The sequence below is a fragment of the Salmo salar genome, unplaced genomic scaffold, assembly GCF_965601325.2.
Source record: "Salmo salar unplaced genomic scaffold, fSalSal1 ptg000335l, whole genome shotgun sequence".
NCBI lineage: Eukaryota > Metazoa > Chordata > Actinopteri > Salmoniformes > Salmonidae > Salmo > Salmo salar.
Genome location: NW_027675353.1, coordinates 415,064 through 430,225, shown reverse-complemented (window position 1 = coordinate 430,225; position 15,162 = coordinate 415,064).

The following is a 15,162-nucleotide window of genomic DNA, read 5'->3' as shown; positions in this document are numbered from 1 at the left end:
TCATTATTTCTCTCAGAGGAGCTGTCTTGACTACATACTCCTTTGTCCAGTCAGGTTAAGTCCTGTCATTCCTAAAAAGGTCATCATTTGCGCTACCGTTTGTGGTAATGGTGCTTTGCTAATTCCCTCTAGCTGTCCTGGAGCTATGGCTTTGGTTCCATGGGCTATTGTTCTGCCTAAGTACTCAACCTGGGGTTGACAGTACTGTCATTTTGTTTTAGAGACCTTGTGTCCTCCGTCTGCTAACCGCTGCAGTACTTTTAGTGAGTCTGAGTGGCACTGTTCTACTGTGGAGGCACAGATTAACAGGTCATCTACATATTGGATCAGAGTGCCGTCAAGCATTAATTCTTCTAGATCTGCTCTCAATATTTGATTGAACAAGTGCGGGCTATTTTTAAATCCTTGGGGGAGACGAGAGTAAGACAGAGTTTTTCCTCTGTACCTAAATGCAAACAAGTACCTACATTCCTCCGCCAGGGGGACACTAAAAAATGCTCCACATAGATCAATCACGGTGAAGTATTTGGCATCTGGGGGAACGTTAGTCAACAGCGTGTGAGGATTGGGAACTTCCGCTGGACAATCTTGTGCTATATCATTAATAGCCCTTAAGTCATGTACCAATCTCCATTTTTTACCATCGGCTTTAAGCACAGGTAGCAAAGGTGTATTGCAAACACTTGGCATCTCAATCAATACTCCTGTCTTGATCAATCCTTCAATTGTTGAATTTATTCCTTCTTCAGCTTCAGGCTTCATAGGATACTGGGCTTTCCAGGGGAGTTTGGCGTCTGGTTTTACTTTTATGTTGATCGGACTTGCTGATTTGACAAGCCCCACGTCGGTGTCATGTTGTGACCATACTTCTGATGGTATGGTTTTTTTCCATTTCTTCTCTAAGCTCCCTAAGTAGCCCTATCCCTTCACCTAACACTACTTGTTGGCCTGCACTGACCTCTATCTCCCTAGAATCGCCAATCATCATTGTAGTGGTTACTATCTTGATAAATGCTTTATCTTCGGAATGGAAGATCAATGGATTGTCTGTTTTGTCCCATATTGTCTTTTTAGCTTTCCTCATCATGGGTCCTAGATCTTTTGATGTGAAACCTTGATTCACCAGCAATGTGATGTGAGGGATAGAGTCAGAAACATTGAACCATTTTTGTACAAATTCAGATCCATCTTCGTCCATCACATCCATGGCTGCTCCCTGTTCTCCAATGATTATATATTGGGACATAATTGGTGCTTTCCTACCATTTGCCCCCATAACCCAGAGCTGTTCTAATAATGGGTCCTGATGAGGGTCAAATTGCATTGTGCAGTGATATTCAGCTTTTGCTCTAACGGCTTTAGGTATTTGGGCCTGAATAAATTTACCCCATCTCCTCGCTGTTCTGTCTACATCTGTCTCAATTCCTCCTAACCAATATACGTTGGCCATGACTCCTGTGCTTACCACTGGTAATTGTAGTCCTATTTTTTCTATTATCACCCCGTCGGGGGAACATTTAATTTGTATACCCATTTTGCATAGGGCAGTAAGATGAACTGGAGCGGTCATTGGAATTAGCTGCGTATTTCCCGAGAATCCTATTGTTTTGGCATATTTACCAGACATGGGGAGATGAGAGGCATAATTTGAACTCACACATGTGTAAGTGGCTCCAGTATATATCATCATGGGTATGTCTTTATTCTCTATTTGAACCTGCAACACAGGTTCTTGGTCAGCTCTTGTGGTTAGAATTGGGAACTGACCCTCCCCTTTAGGATTCTCTGGGCACCCCTAGTACGTCTGATTGGGTCCTGACCATGGGTTCACAGGGCCCGGGGGTGGGTTTTGGCTGCCCTGCCATCCCCCAGTAGGGCCCCAGCCATTATGGTTTCCACCAGCAGGTGGCCGCCAGCCACCGGAGCTGTTGTTTGTTGGTGGACGCCTATTGTAGGTGTTATCCCCAGTCCGATCCTGCCATGGGTTTGTGGGACATTCACGTCTGGTGTGTCCTGGTTGGTAGCAACCCCAACACACACCAGGCGACCCCCGCGGGTTCCTGGGCCCTCTCCCTTGATCCACCATGTTTTTCTGTTGTCTATTCCCACCATTCCAATTCTGGGGCTGTGCATACACATTTGCTACTGGCAATGGGGCAGGCACTTGGGCCCGCCCGGGGGTTGACGGTTGCGTCCCTCCTGGGGAAACAGCAGCCATTGTTCCAATCTCGGGCACAGGAGTGGTTACCGAGGCCTGGACTTTCTTCTTTCCCTTGGTCAGTTCTTCCAGCTGCAACTGGGCCAACCTTCTCTGGATTTCCTTTCCTTGTTCAGCTTGTTTCCAGTTACCATGGGGGTTCGTTCACTTCCCACTCTGTGCCGTTGATTCCTCCCTCCTGCATGATTTCTCCCATTCTCTGCACGCTCGTTACCCATGCCAACAATGCCCTTATGTCGGCCACCGCCAGCAATTTCCCCATTGTAAATTATTCAAAGGTCCTGATCCACTTTCCAGCTCCCTCATGGAGGTCCGGCAACCGGGCAACCAACCCTTCCAGGTCCTGCGTAGCCCATGGTATGTAGTGTTCTTGATTTCCTTTAATCAGGATTGGACATTGTTTATTCGGGACTATAGTGTCCTGCTTTCTTCTTTGCCCCTTCTCTGAGTACTCTGCGATCTGTTTCTGTGGGCTCATATCTCAAATAGGGGACAGTCTTGGTGAAGAATCTGAAGAAGAGGAAGAAAGTGGTAGACTTGGTATAAATCAACTAGAAAGAAGAAGTAAACTATTAACACAACAGATACAAGAGGAGTATGAACGAGCACAGGAAGAATATGTACAAGAGCAAGAAAGACAAGATGAGGCGATAGCTCGCAACCTACAGGAGAGCCTGAGATATGAGCCCACAGAAACAGATCACAGGTGGGGGTTCGTTCTCCCTTTTCCTCATGGGAATCTGTCCATGGGAGTAAGGTGGGGGTTCGTTCTCCCTCTTCCTCATGGGAATCTGTCCATGGGAGTAAGGTGGGGGTTCGTTCTCCCTTTTCCTCATGGGAATCTGTCCATGGGAGTAAGGTGGGGGTTCGTTCTCCCTTTTCCTCATGGGAATCTGTCCATGGGAGTAAGGTGGGGGTTCGTTCTCCCTTTTCCTCATGGGAATCTGTCCATGGGAGTAAGGTGGGGGTTCGTTCTCCCTCTTCCTCATGGGAATCTGTCCATGGGAGTAAGGTGGGGGTTCGTTCTCCCTTTTCCTCATGGGAATCTGTCCATGGGAGTAAGGTGGGGGTTCGTTCTCCCTTTTCCTCATGGGAATCTGTCCATGGGAGTAAGGTGGGGGTTCGTTCTCCCTCTTCCTCATGGGAATCTGTCCATGGGAGTAAGGTGGGGGTTCGTTCTCCCTTTTCCTCATGGGAATCTGTCCATGGGAGTAAGGTGGGGGTTCGTTCTCCCTTTTCCTCATGGGAATCTGTCCATGGGAGTAAGGTGGGGGTTCGTTCTCCCTTTTCCTCATGGGAATCTGTCCATGGGAGTAAGGTGGGGGTTCGTTCTCCCTTTTCCTCATGGGAATCTGTCCATGGGAGTAAGGTGGGGGTTCGTTCTCCCTCTTCATCATGGGAATCTGTCCATGGGAGTAAGGTGGGGGTTCGTTCTCCCTCTTCCTCATGGGAATCAGTCCATGGGAGTAAGGTGGGGGTTCGTTCTCCCTCTTCCTCATGGGAATCTGTCCATGGGAGTAAGGTGGGGGTTCGTTCTCCCTCTTCCTCATGGGAATCTGTCCATGGGAGTAAGGTGGGGGTTTGTTCTCCCTCTTCCTCATGGGAATCTGTCCATGGGAGTAAGGTGGGGGTTTGTTCTCCCTCTTCCTCATGGGAATCTGTCCATGGGAGTAAGGTGGGGGTTCGTTCTCCCTTTTCCTCATGGGAATCTGTCCATGGGAGTAAGGTGGGGGTTCGTTCTCCCTTTTCCTCATGGGAATCTGTCCATGGGAGTAAGGTGGGGGTTCGTTCTCCCTTTTCCTCATGGGAATCTGTCCATGGGAGTAAGGTGGGGGTTCGTTCTCCCTCTTCCTCATGGGAATCTGTCCATGGGAGAAAGGTGGGGGTTCGTTCTCCCTCTTCCTCATGGGAATCTGTCCATGGGAGAAAGGTGGGGGTTCGTTCTCCCTCTTCCTCATGGGAATCTGTCCATGGGAGTAAGGTGGGGGTTCGTTCTCCCTCTTCCTCATGGGAATCTGTCCATGGGAGTAAGGTGGGGGTTCGTTCTCCCTCTTCCTCATGGGAATCTGTCCATGGGAGTAAGGTGGGGGTTCGTTCTCCCTCTTCCTCATGGGAATCTGTCCATGGGAGTAAGGTGGAGGTTCGTTCTCCCTCTTCCTCATGGGAATCTGTCCATGGGAGTAAGGTGGGGGTTCGTTCTCCCTCTTCCACATGGGAATCTGTCCATGGGAGTAAGGTGGGGGTTCGTTCTCCCTTTTCCTCATGGGAATCTGTCCATGGGAGTAAGGTGGGGGTTCGTTCTCCCTCTTCCTTTTGGGAATCTGTCCATGGGAGTAAGGTGGGGGTTTGTTCTCCCTCTTCCTCATGGGAATCTGTCCATGGGAGTAAGGTGGGGATTCGTTCTCCCTTTTCCTCATGGGAATCTGTCCATGGGAGTAAGGTGGGGGTTCGTTCTCCCTCTTCCTCATGGGAATCTGTCCATGGGAGTAAGGTGGGGGTTCGTTCTCCCTCTTCCTCATGGGAATCTGTCCATGGGAGTAAGGTGGGGGTTCGTTCTCCCTTTTCCTCATGGGAATCTGTCCATGGGAGTAAGGTGGGGGTTCGTTCTCCCTTTTCCTCATGGGAATCTGTCCATGGGAGTAAGGTGGGGGTTCGTTCTCCCTTTTCCTCATGGGAATCTGTCCATGGGAGTAAGGTGGGGGTTCGTTCTCCCTCTTCCTCATGGGAATCTGTCCATGGGAGTAAGGTGGGGGTTCGTTCTCCCTCTTCCTCATGGGAATCTGTCCATGGGAGTAAGGTGGGGGTTCGTTCTCCCTCTTCCTCATGGGAATCTGTCCATGGGAGTAATGTGGGGGTTCGTTCTCCCTTTTCCTCATGGGAATCTGTCCATGGGAGTAAGGTGGGGGTTCGTTCTCCCTTTTCCTCATGGGAATCTGTCCATGGGAGTAAGGTGGGGGTTCGTTCTCCCTCTTCCTCATGGGAATCTGTCCATGGGAGTAAGGTGGGGGTTCGTTCTCCCTCTTCCTCATGGGAATCTGTCCATGGGAGTAAGGTGGGGGTTCGTTCTCCCTCTTCCTCATGGGAATCTGTCCATGGGAGTAAGGTGGGGGTTCGTTCTCCCTTTTCCTCATGGGAATCTGTCCATGGGAGTAAGGTGGGGGTTCGTTCTCCCTTTTCCTCATGGGAATTTGTCCATGGGAGTAAGGTGGGGGTTCGTTCTCCCTCTTCCTCATGGGAATCTGTCCATGGGAGTAAGGTGGGGGTTCGTTCTCCCTTTTCCTCATGGGAATCTGTCCATGGGAGTAAGGTGGGGGTTCTTTCTCCCTCTTCCTCATGGGAATCTGTCCATGGGAGTAAGGTGGGGGTTCGTTCTCCCTTTTCCTCATGGGAATCTGTCCATGGGAGTAAGGTGGGGGTTCGTTCTCCCTTTTCCTCATGGGAATCTGTCCATGGGAGTAAGGTGGGGGTTTGTTCTCCCTTTTCCTCATGGGAATCTGTCCATGGGAGTAAGGTGGGGGTTCGTTCTCCCTCTTCCTCATGGGAATCTGTCCATGGGAGTAAGGTGGGGGTTCGTTCTCCCTTTTCCTCATGGGAATCTGTCCATGGGAGTAAGGTGGGGGTTCGTTCTCCCTTTTCCTCATGGGAATCTGTCCATGGGAGTAAGGTGGGGGTTCGTTCTCCCTTTTCCTCATGGGAATCTGTCCATGGGAGTAAGGTGGGGGTTCGTTCTCCCTTTTCCTCATGGGAATCTGTCCATGGGAGTAAGGTGGGGGTTCGTTCTCCCTCTTCCTCATGGGAATCTGTCCATGGGAGTAAGGTGGGGGTTCGTTCTCCCTTTTCCTCATGGGAATCTGTCCATGGGAGTAAGGTGGGGGTTCGTTCTCCCTTTTCCTCATGGGAATCTGTCCATGGGAGTAAGGTGGGGGTTCGTTCTCCCTCTTCCTCATGGGAATCTGTCCATGGGAGTAAGGTGGGGGTTCGTTCTCCCTTTTCCTCATGGGAATCTGTCCATGGGAGTAAGGTGGGGGTTCGTTCTCCCTCTTCCTCATGGGAATCTGTCCATGGGAGTAAGGTGGGGGTTCGTTCTCCCTTTTCCTCATGGGAATCTGTCCATGGGAGTAAGGTGGGGGTTCGTTCTCCCTCTTCCTCATGGGAATCTGTCCATGGGAGTAAGGTGGGGGTTCGTTCTCCCTCTTCCTCATGGGAATCTGTCCATGGGAGTAAGGTGGGGGTTCGTTCTCCCTTTTCCTCATGGGAATCTGTCCATGGGAGTAAGGTGGGGGTTCGTTCTCCCTTTTCCTCATGGGAATCTGTCCATGGGAGTAAGGTGGGGGTTCGTTCTCCCTTTTCCTCATGGGAATCTGTCCATGGGAGTAAGGTGGGGGTTCGTTCTCCCTTTTCCTCATGGGAATCTGTCCATGGGAGTAAGGTGGGGGTTCGTTCTCCCTTTTCCTCATGGGAATCTGTCCATGGGAGTAAGGTGGGGGTTTGTTCTCCCTCTTCCTCATGGGAATCTGTCCATGGGAGTAAGGTGGGGGTTTGTTCTCCCTCTTCCTCATGGGAATCTGTCCATGGGAGTAAGGTGGGGGAATCTTTCCATGGGAGTAAGGTGGGGGTTCGTTCTCCCTCTTCCTCATGCGAATCTGTCCATGGGAGTAAGGTGGGGGAATCTGTCCATGAGAGTAAGGTGGGGGTTCGTTCTCCCTCTTCCTCATGGGAATCTGTCCATGGGAGTAAGGTGGGGGTTCGTTCTCCCTCTTCCTCATGGGAATCTGTCCATGGGAGTAAGGTGGGGGTTCGTTCTCCCTTTTCCTCATGGGAATCTGTCCATGGGAGTAAGGTGGGGGTTCGTTCTCCCTCTTCCTCATGGGAATCTGTCCATGGGAGTAAGGTGGGGGTTCGTTCTCCCTCTTCCTCATGGGAATCTGTCCATGGGAGTAAGGTGGGGGTTCGTTCTCCCTCTTCCTCATGGGAATCTGTCCATGGGAGTAAGGTGGGGGAATCTGTCCATGGGAGTAAGGTGGGGGTTCGTTCTCCCTCTTCCTCATGGGAATCTGTCCATGGGAGTAAGGTGGGGGTTCGTTCTCCCTCTTCCTCATGGGAATCTGTCCATGGGAGTAAGGTGGGGGAATCTGTCCATGGGAGTAAGGTGGGGGAATCTCTCCATGGGAGTAAGGTGGGGGAATCTGTCCATGGGAGTAAGGTGGGGGAATCTGTCCATGGGAGTAAGGTGGGGGTTCGTTCTCCCTTTTCCTCATGGGAATCTGTCCATGGGAGTAAGGTAGGGGTTCGTTCTCCCTCTTCCTCATGGGAATCTGTCCATGGGCGTAAGGTGGGGGTTCGTTCTCCCTCTTCCTCATGGGAATCTGTCCATGGGAGTAAGGTGGGGGAATCTGTCCATGGGAGTAAGGTGGGGGTTCGTTCTCCCTTTTCCTCATGGGAATCTGTCCATGGGAGTAAGGTGGGGGTTCATTCTCCCTTTTCCTCATGGGAATCTGTCCATGGGAGTAAGGTGGGGGTTCGTTCTCCCTTTTCCTCATGGGAATCTGTCCATTTGAGTAAGGTGGGGGTTCGTTCTCCCTCTTCCTCATGGGAATCTGTCCATGGGAGTAAGGTGGGGGTTCGTTCTCCCTTTTCCTCATGGGAATCTGTCCATGGGAGTAAGGTGGGGGTTCGTTCTCCCTTTTCCTCATGGGAATCTGTCCATGGGAGTAAGGTGGGGGTTCGTTCTCCCTCTTCGTCATGGGAATCTGTCCATTTGAGTAAGGTGGGGGTTCGTTCTCCCTCTTCCTCATGGGAATCTGTCCATGGGAGTAAGGTGGGGGTTCGTTCTCCCTTTTCCTCATGGGAATCTGTCCATGGGAGTAAGGTGGGGGTTCGTTCTCCCTTTTCCTCATGGGAATCTGTCCATGGGAGTAAGGTAGGGGTTCGTTCTCCCTCTTCCTCATGGGAATCTGTCCATGGGCGTAAGGTGGGGGTTCGTTCTCCCTCTTCCTCATGGGAATCTGTCCATGGGAGTAAGGTGGGGGAATCTGTCCATGGGAGTAAGGTGGGGGTTCGTTCTCCCTTTTCCTCATGGGAATCTGTCCATGGGAGTAAGGTGGGGGTTCGTTCTCCCTTTTCCTCATGGGAATCTGTCCATGGGAGTAAGGTGGGGGAATCTGTCCATGGGAGTAAGGTGGGGGTTCGTTCTCCCTTTTCCTCATGGGAATCTGTCCATGGGAGTAAGGTGGGGGAATCTGTCCATGGGAGTAAGGTAGGGGTTCGTTCTCCCTCTTCCTCATGGGAATCTGTCCATGGGCGTAAGGTGGGGGTTCGTTCTCCCTCTTCCTCATGGGAATCTGTCCATGGGAGTAAGGTGGGGGAATCTGTCCATGGGAGTAAGGTGGGGGTTCGTTCTCCCTTTTCCTCATGGGAATCTGTCCATGGGAGTAAGGTGGGGGTTCGTTCTCCCTCTTCCTCATGGGAATCTGTCCATGGGAGTAAGGTGGGGGTTCGTTCTCCCTCTTCCTCATGGGAATCTGTCCATGGGAGTAAGGTGGGGGTTCGTTCTCCCTCTTCCTCATGGGAATCTGTCCATGGGAGTAAGGTGGGGGTTCGTTCTCCCTCTTCCTCATGGGAATCTGTCCATGGGAGTAAGGTGGGGGTTCGTTCTCCTTTTTCCTCATGGGAATCTGTCCATGGGAGTAAGGTGGGGGTTCGTTCTCCCTTTTCCTCATGGGAATCTGTCCATGGGAGTAAGGTGGGGGTTCGTTCTCCCTCTTCCTCATGGGAATCTGTCCATGGGAGTAAGGTGGGGGTTCGTTCTCCCTATTCCACATGGGAATCTGTCCATGGGAGTAAGGTGGGGGTTCGTTCTCCCTTTTCCTCATGGGAATCTGTCCATGGGAGTAAGGTGGGGGTTCGTTCTCTCTCTTCGTCATGGGAATCTGTCCATTTGAGTAAGGTGGGGGTTCGTTCTCCCTCTTCCTCATGGGAATCTGTCCATGGGAGTAAGGTGGGGGTTCGTTCTCCCTTTTCATCATGGGAATCTGTCCATGGGAGTAAGGTGGGGGTTCGTTCTCCCTCTTCCTCATGGGAATCTGTCCATGGGAGTAAGGTGGGGGTTCGTTCTCCCTTTTCCTCATGGGAATCTGTCCATGGGAGTAAGGTGGGGGTTCGTTCTCCCTTTTCCTCATGGGAATCTGTCCATGGGAGTAAGGTCGGGGTTCGTTCTCCCTCTTCCTCATGGGAATCTGTCCATGGGAGTAAGGTGGGGGTTCGTTCTCCCTTTTCCTCATGGGAATCTGTCCATGGGAGTAAGGTGGGGGTTCGTTCTCCATTTTCCTCATGGGAATCTGTCCATGGGAGTAAGGTGGGGGTTCGTTCTCCCTTTTCCTCATGGGAATCTGTCCATGGGAGTAAGGTGGGGGTTTGTTCTCCCTCTTCCTCATGGGAATCTGTCCATGGGAGTAAGGTGGGGGTTCGTTCTCCCTCTTCCTCATGGGAATCTGTCCATGGGAGTAAGGTGGGGGTTCGTTCTCCCTTTTCCTCATGGGAATCTGTCCATGGGAGTAAGGTGGGGGTTCGTTCTCCCTTTTCCTCATGGGAATCTGTCCATGGGAGTAAGGTGGGGGTTCGTTCTCCCTCTTCCTCATGGGAATCTGTCCATGGGAGTAAGGTAGGGGTTTGTTCTCCCTCTTCCTCATGGGAATCTGTCCATGGGAGTAAGGTGGGGGTTCGTTCTCCCTCTTCGTCATGGGAATCTGTCCATTTGAGTAAGGTGGGGGTTCGTTCTCCCTCTTCCTCATGGGAATCTGTCCATGGGAGTAAGGTGGGGGTTCGTTCTCCCTTTTCCTCATGGGAATCTGTCCATGGGAGTAAGGTGGGGGTTCGTTCTCCCTCTTCCTCATGGGAATCTGTCCATGGGAGAAAGGTGGGGGTTCGTTCTCCCTCTTCCTCATGGGAATCTGTCCATGGGAGTAAGGTGGGGGTTCGTTCTCCCTCTTCCTCATGGGAATCTGTCCATGGGAGTAAGGTGGGGGTTCGTTCTCCCTCTTCCTCATGGGAATCTGTCCATGGGAGTAAGGTGGGGGTTCGTTCTCCCTCTTCCTCATGGGAATCTGTCCATGGGAGTAAGGTGGGGGTTCGTTCTCCCTCTTCCTCATGGGAATCTGTCCATGGGAGTAAGGTGGGGGTTCGTTCTCCCTTTTCCTCATGGGAATCTGTCCATGGGAGTAAGGTGGGGGTTCGTTCTCCCTTTTCGTCATGGGAATCTGTCCATGGGAGTAAGGTGGGGGTTCGTTCTCCCTCTTCCTCATGGGAATCTGTCCATGGGAGTAAGGTGGGGGTTCGTTCTCCCTTTTCCTCATGGGAATCTGTCCATGGGAGTAAGGTGGGGGTTTGTTCTCCCTCTTCCTCATGGGAATCTGTCCATGGGAGTAAGGTGGGGGTTCGTTCTCCCTTTTCCTCATGGGAATCTGTCCATGGGAGTAAGGTGGGGGTTCGTTCTCCCTCTTCCTCATGGGAATCTGTCCATGGGAGTAAGGTGGGGGTTCGTTCTCCCTCTTCCTCATGGGAATCTGTCCATGGGAGTAAGGTGGGGGAATCTGTCCATGGGAGTAAGGTGGGGGTTCGTTCTCCCTCTTCCTCATGGGAATCTGTCCATGGGAGTAAGGTGGGGGTTCGTTCTCCCTCTTCCTCATGGGAATCTGTCCATGGGAGTAAGGTGGGGGAATCTGTCCATGGGAGTAAGGTGGGGGAATCTGTCCATGGGAGTAAGGTGGGGGAATCTGTCCATGGGAGTAAGGTGGGGGTTCGTTCTCCCTTTTCCTCATGGGAATCTGTCCATGGGAGTAAGGTAGGGGTTCGTTCTCCCTCTTCCTCATGGGAATCTGTCCATGGGCGTAAGGTGGGGGTTCGTTCTCCCTCTTCCTCATGGGAATCTGTCCATGGGAGTAAGGTGGGGGAATCTGTCCATGGGAGTAAGGTGGGGGTTCGTTCTCCCTTTTCCTCATGGGAATCTGTCCATGGGAGTAAGGTGGGGGTTCGTTCTCCCTTTTCCTCATGGGAATCTGTCCATGGGAGTAAGGTGGGGGTTCGTTCTCCCTTTTCCTCATGGGAATCTGTCCATGGGAGTAAGGTGGGGGTTCGTTCTCCCTCTTCCTCATGGGAATCTGTCCATGGGAGTAAGGTGGGGGTTCGTTCTCCCTTTTCCTCATGGGAATCTGTCCATGGGAGTAAGGTGGGGGTTCGTTCTCCCTTTTCCTCATGGGAATCTGTCCATGGGAGTAAGGTGGGGGTTCGTTCTCCCTTTTCCTCATGGGAATCTGTCCATGGGAGTAAGGTGGGGGTTCGTTCTCTCTCTTCGTCATGGGAATCTGTCCATTTGAGTAAGGTGGGGGTTCGTTCTCCCTCTTCCTCATGGGAATCTGTCCATGGGAGTAAGGTGGGGGTTCGTTCTCCCTTTTCCTCATGGGAATCTGTCCATGGGAGTAAGGTGGGGGTTCGTTCTCCCTTTTCCTCATGGGAATCTGTCCATGGGAGTAAGGTAGGGGTTCGTTCTCCCTCATCCTCATGGGAATCTGTCCATGGGCGTAAGGTGGGGGTTCGTTCTCCCTCTTCCTCATGGGAATCTGTCCATGGGAGTAAGGTGGGGGAATCTGTCCATGGGAGTAAGGTGGGGGAATCTGTCCATGGGAGTAAGGTGGGGGTTCGTTCTCCCTCTTCCTCATGGGAATCTGTCCATGGGAGTAAGGTGGGGGAATCTGTCCATGGGAGTAAGGTGGGGGTTTGTTCTCCCTTTTCCTCATGGGAATCTGTCCATGGGAGTAAGGTGGGGGTTCGTTCTCCCTTTTCCTCATGGGAATCTGTCCATGGGAGTAAGGTGGGGATTCGTTCTCCCTTTTCCTCATGGGAATCTGTCCATGGGAGTAAGGTGGGGGTTCGTTCTCCCTCTTCCTCATGGGAATCTGTCCATGGGAGTAAGGTGGGGGTTCGTTCTCCCTATTCCACATGGGAATCTGTCCATGGGAGTAAGGTGGGGGTTCGTTCTCCCTTTTCCTCATGGGAATCTGTCCATGGGAGTAAGGTGGGGGTTCGTTCTCTCTCTTCGTCATGGGAATCTGTCCATTTGAGTAAGGTGGGGGTTCGTTCTCCCTCTTCCTCATGGGAATCTGTCCATGGGAGTAAGGTGGGGGTTCGTTCTCCCTTTTCCTCATGGGAATCTGTCCATGGGAGTAAGGTGGGGGTTCGTTCTCCCTCTTCCTCATGGGAATCTGTCCATGGGAGTAAGGTGGGGGTTCGTTCTCCCTTTTCCTCATGGGAATCTGTCCATGGGAGTAAGGTGGGGGTTCGTTCTCCCTCTTCCTCATGGGAATCTGTCCATGGGAGTAAGGTGGGGGTTCGTTCTCCCTTTTCCTCATGGGAATCTGTCCATGGGAGTAAGGTGGGGGTTCGTTCTCCTTTTTCCTCATGGGAATCTGTCCATGGGAGTAAGGTGGGGGTTCGTTCTCCCTTTTCCTCATGGGAATCTGTCCATGGGAGTAAGGTGGGGGTTCGTTCTCCCTCTTCCTCATGGGAATCTGTCCATGGGAGTAAGGTGGGGGTTCGTTCTCCCTCTTCCTCATGGGAATCTGTCCATGGGAGTAAGGTGGGGGTTCGTTCTCCCTTTTCCTCATGGGAATCTGTCCATGGGAGTAAGGTGGGGGTTCGTTCTCCCTTTTCCTCATGGGAATCTGTCCATGGGAGTAAGGTGGGGGTTCGTTCTCCCTCTTCCTCATGGGAATCTGTCCATGGGAGTAAGGTGGGGGTTTGTTCTCCCTCTTCCTCATGGGAATCTGTCCATGGGAGTAAGGTGGGGGTTCGTTCTCCCTCTTCGTCATGGGAATATGTCCATTTGAGTAAGGTAGGGGTTCGTTCTCCCTCTTCCTCATGGGAATCTGTCCATGGGCGTAAGGTGGGGGTTCGTTCTCCCTCTTCCTCATGGGAATCTGTCCATGGGAGTAAGGTGGGGGAATCTGTCCATGGGAGTAAGGTGGGGGAATCTGTCCATGGGAGTAAGGTGGGGGTTCGTTCTCCCTCTTCCTCATGGGAATCTGTCCATGGGAGTAAGGTGGGGGAATCTGTCCATGGGAGTAAGGTGGGGGTTTGTTCTCCCTTTTCCTCATGGGAATCTGTCCATGGGAGTAAGGTGGGGGTTCGTTCTCCCTTTTCCTCATGGGAATCTGTCCATGGGAGTAAGGTGGGGATTCGTTCTCCCTTTTCCTCATGGGAATCTGTCCATGGGAGTAAGGTGGGGGTTCGTTCTCCCTCTTCCTCATGGGAATCTGTCCATGGGAGTAAGGTGGGGGTTCGTTCTCCCTATTCCACATGGGAATCTGTCCATGGGAGTAAGGTGGGGGTTCGTTCTCCCTTTTCCTCATGGGAATCTGTCCATGGGAGTAAGGTGGGGGTTCGTTCTCTCTCTTCGTCATGGGAATCTGTCCATTTGAGTAAGGTGGGGGTTCGTTCTCCCTCTTCCTCATGGGAATCTGTCCATGGGAGTAAGGTGGGGGTTCGTTCTCCCTTTTCCTCATGGGAATCTGTCCATGGGAGTAAGGTGGGGGTTCGTTCTCCCTCTTCCTCATGGGAATCTGTCCATGGGAGTAAGGTGGGGGTTCGTTCTCCCTTTTCCTCATGGGAATCTGTCCATGGGAGTAAGGTGGGGGTTCGTTCTCCCTCTTCCTCATGGGAATCTGTCCATGGGAGTAAGGTGGGGGTTCGTTCTCCCTTTTCCTCATGGGAATCTGTCCATGGGAGTAAGGTGGGGGTTCGTTCTCCTTTTTCCTCATGGGAATCTGTCCATGGGAGTAAGGTGGGGGTTCGTTCTCCCTTTTCCTCATGGGAATCTGTCCATGGGAGTAAGGTGGGGGTTCGTTCTCCCTCTTCCTCATGGGAATCTGTCCATGGGAGTAAGGTGGGGGTTCGTTCTCCCTCTTCCTCATGGGAATCTGTCCATGGGAGTAAGGTGGGGGTTCGTTCTCCCTTTTCCTCATGGGAATCTGTCCATGGGAGTAAGGTGGGGGTTCGTTCTCCCTTTTCCTCATGGGAATCTGTCCATGGGAGTAAGGTGGGGGTTCGTTCTCCCTCTTCCTCATGGGAATCTGTCCATGGGAGTAAGGTGGGGGTTTGTTCTCCCTCTTCCTCATGGGAATCTGTCCATGGGAGTAAGGTGGGGGTTCGTTCTCCCTCTTCGTCATGGGAATATGTCCATTTGAGTAAGGTGGGGGTTCGTTCTCCCTCTTCCTCATGGGAATCTGTCCATGGGAGTAAGGTGGGGGTTCGTTCTCCCTTTTCCTCATGGGAATCTGTCCATGGGAGTAAGGTGGGGGTTCGTTCTCCCTCTTCCTCATGGGAATCTGTCCATGGGAGAAAGGTGGGGGTTCGTTCTCCCTCTTCCTCATGGGAATCTGTCCATGGGAGTAAGGTGGGGGTTCGTTCTCCCTCTTCCTCATGGGAATCTGTCCATGGGAGTAAGGTGGGGGTTCGTTCTCCCTCTTCAATCAATCAAATCAATCAAATTTATTTTTATATAGCCCTTCGTACATCAGCTGATATTCTCAAAGTGCTGTACAGAAACCCAGCCTAAAACCCCAAACAGCAAGCAAAGCATGTGAAAGAAGCACGGTGGCTAGGAAAAACTCCCTAGGAAAAACTCCCTAGAAAGGCCAAAAACCTAGGAAGAAACCTAGAGAGGAACCAGGCTATGAGGGGTGGCCAGTCCTCTTCTGGCTGTGCAGGGTGGATATTATAACAGAACATGGTCAAAATGTTAAAATGTTCATAAATGACCAGCATGGTCAAATAATAATAATCATAGTAGTTGTCGAGGGTGCAACAAGCACGTCCGGTGAACAGGTCAGGGTTCCATAGCCGCAGGCAGAACAGTTGAAACTGGAGCAGCAGCACGGCCAGGTGGACTGGGG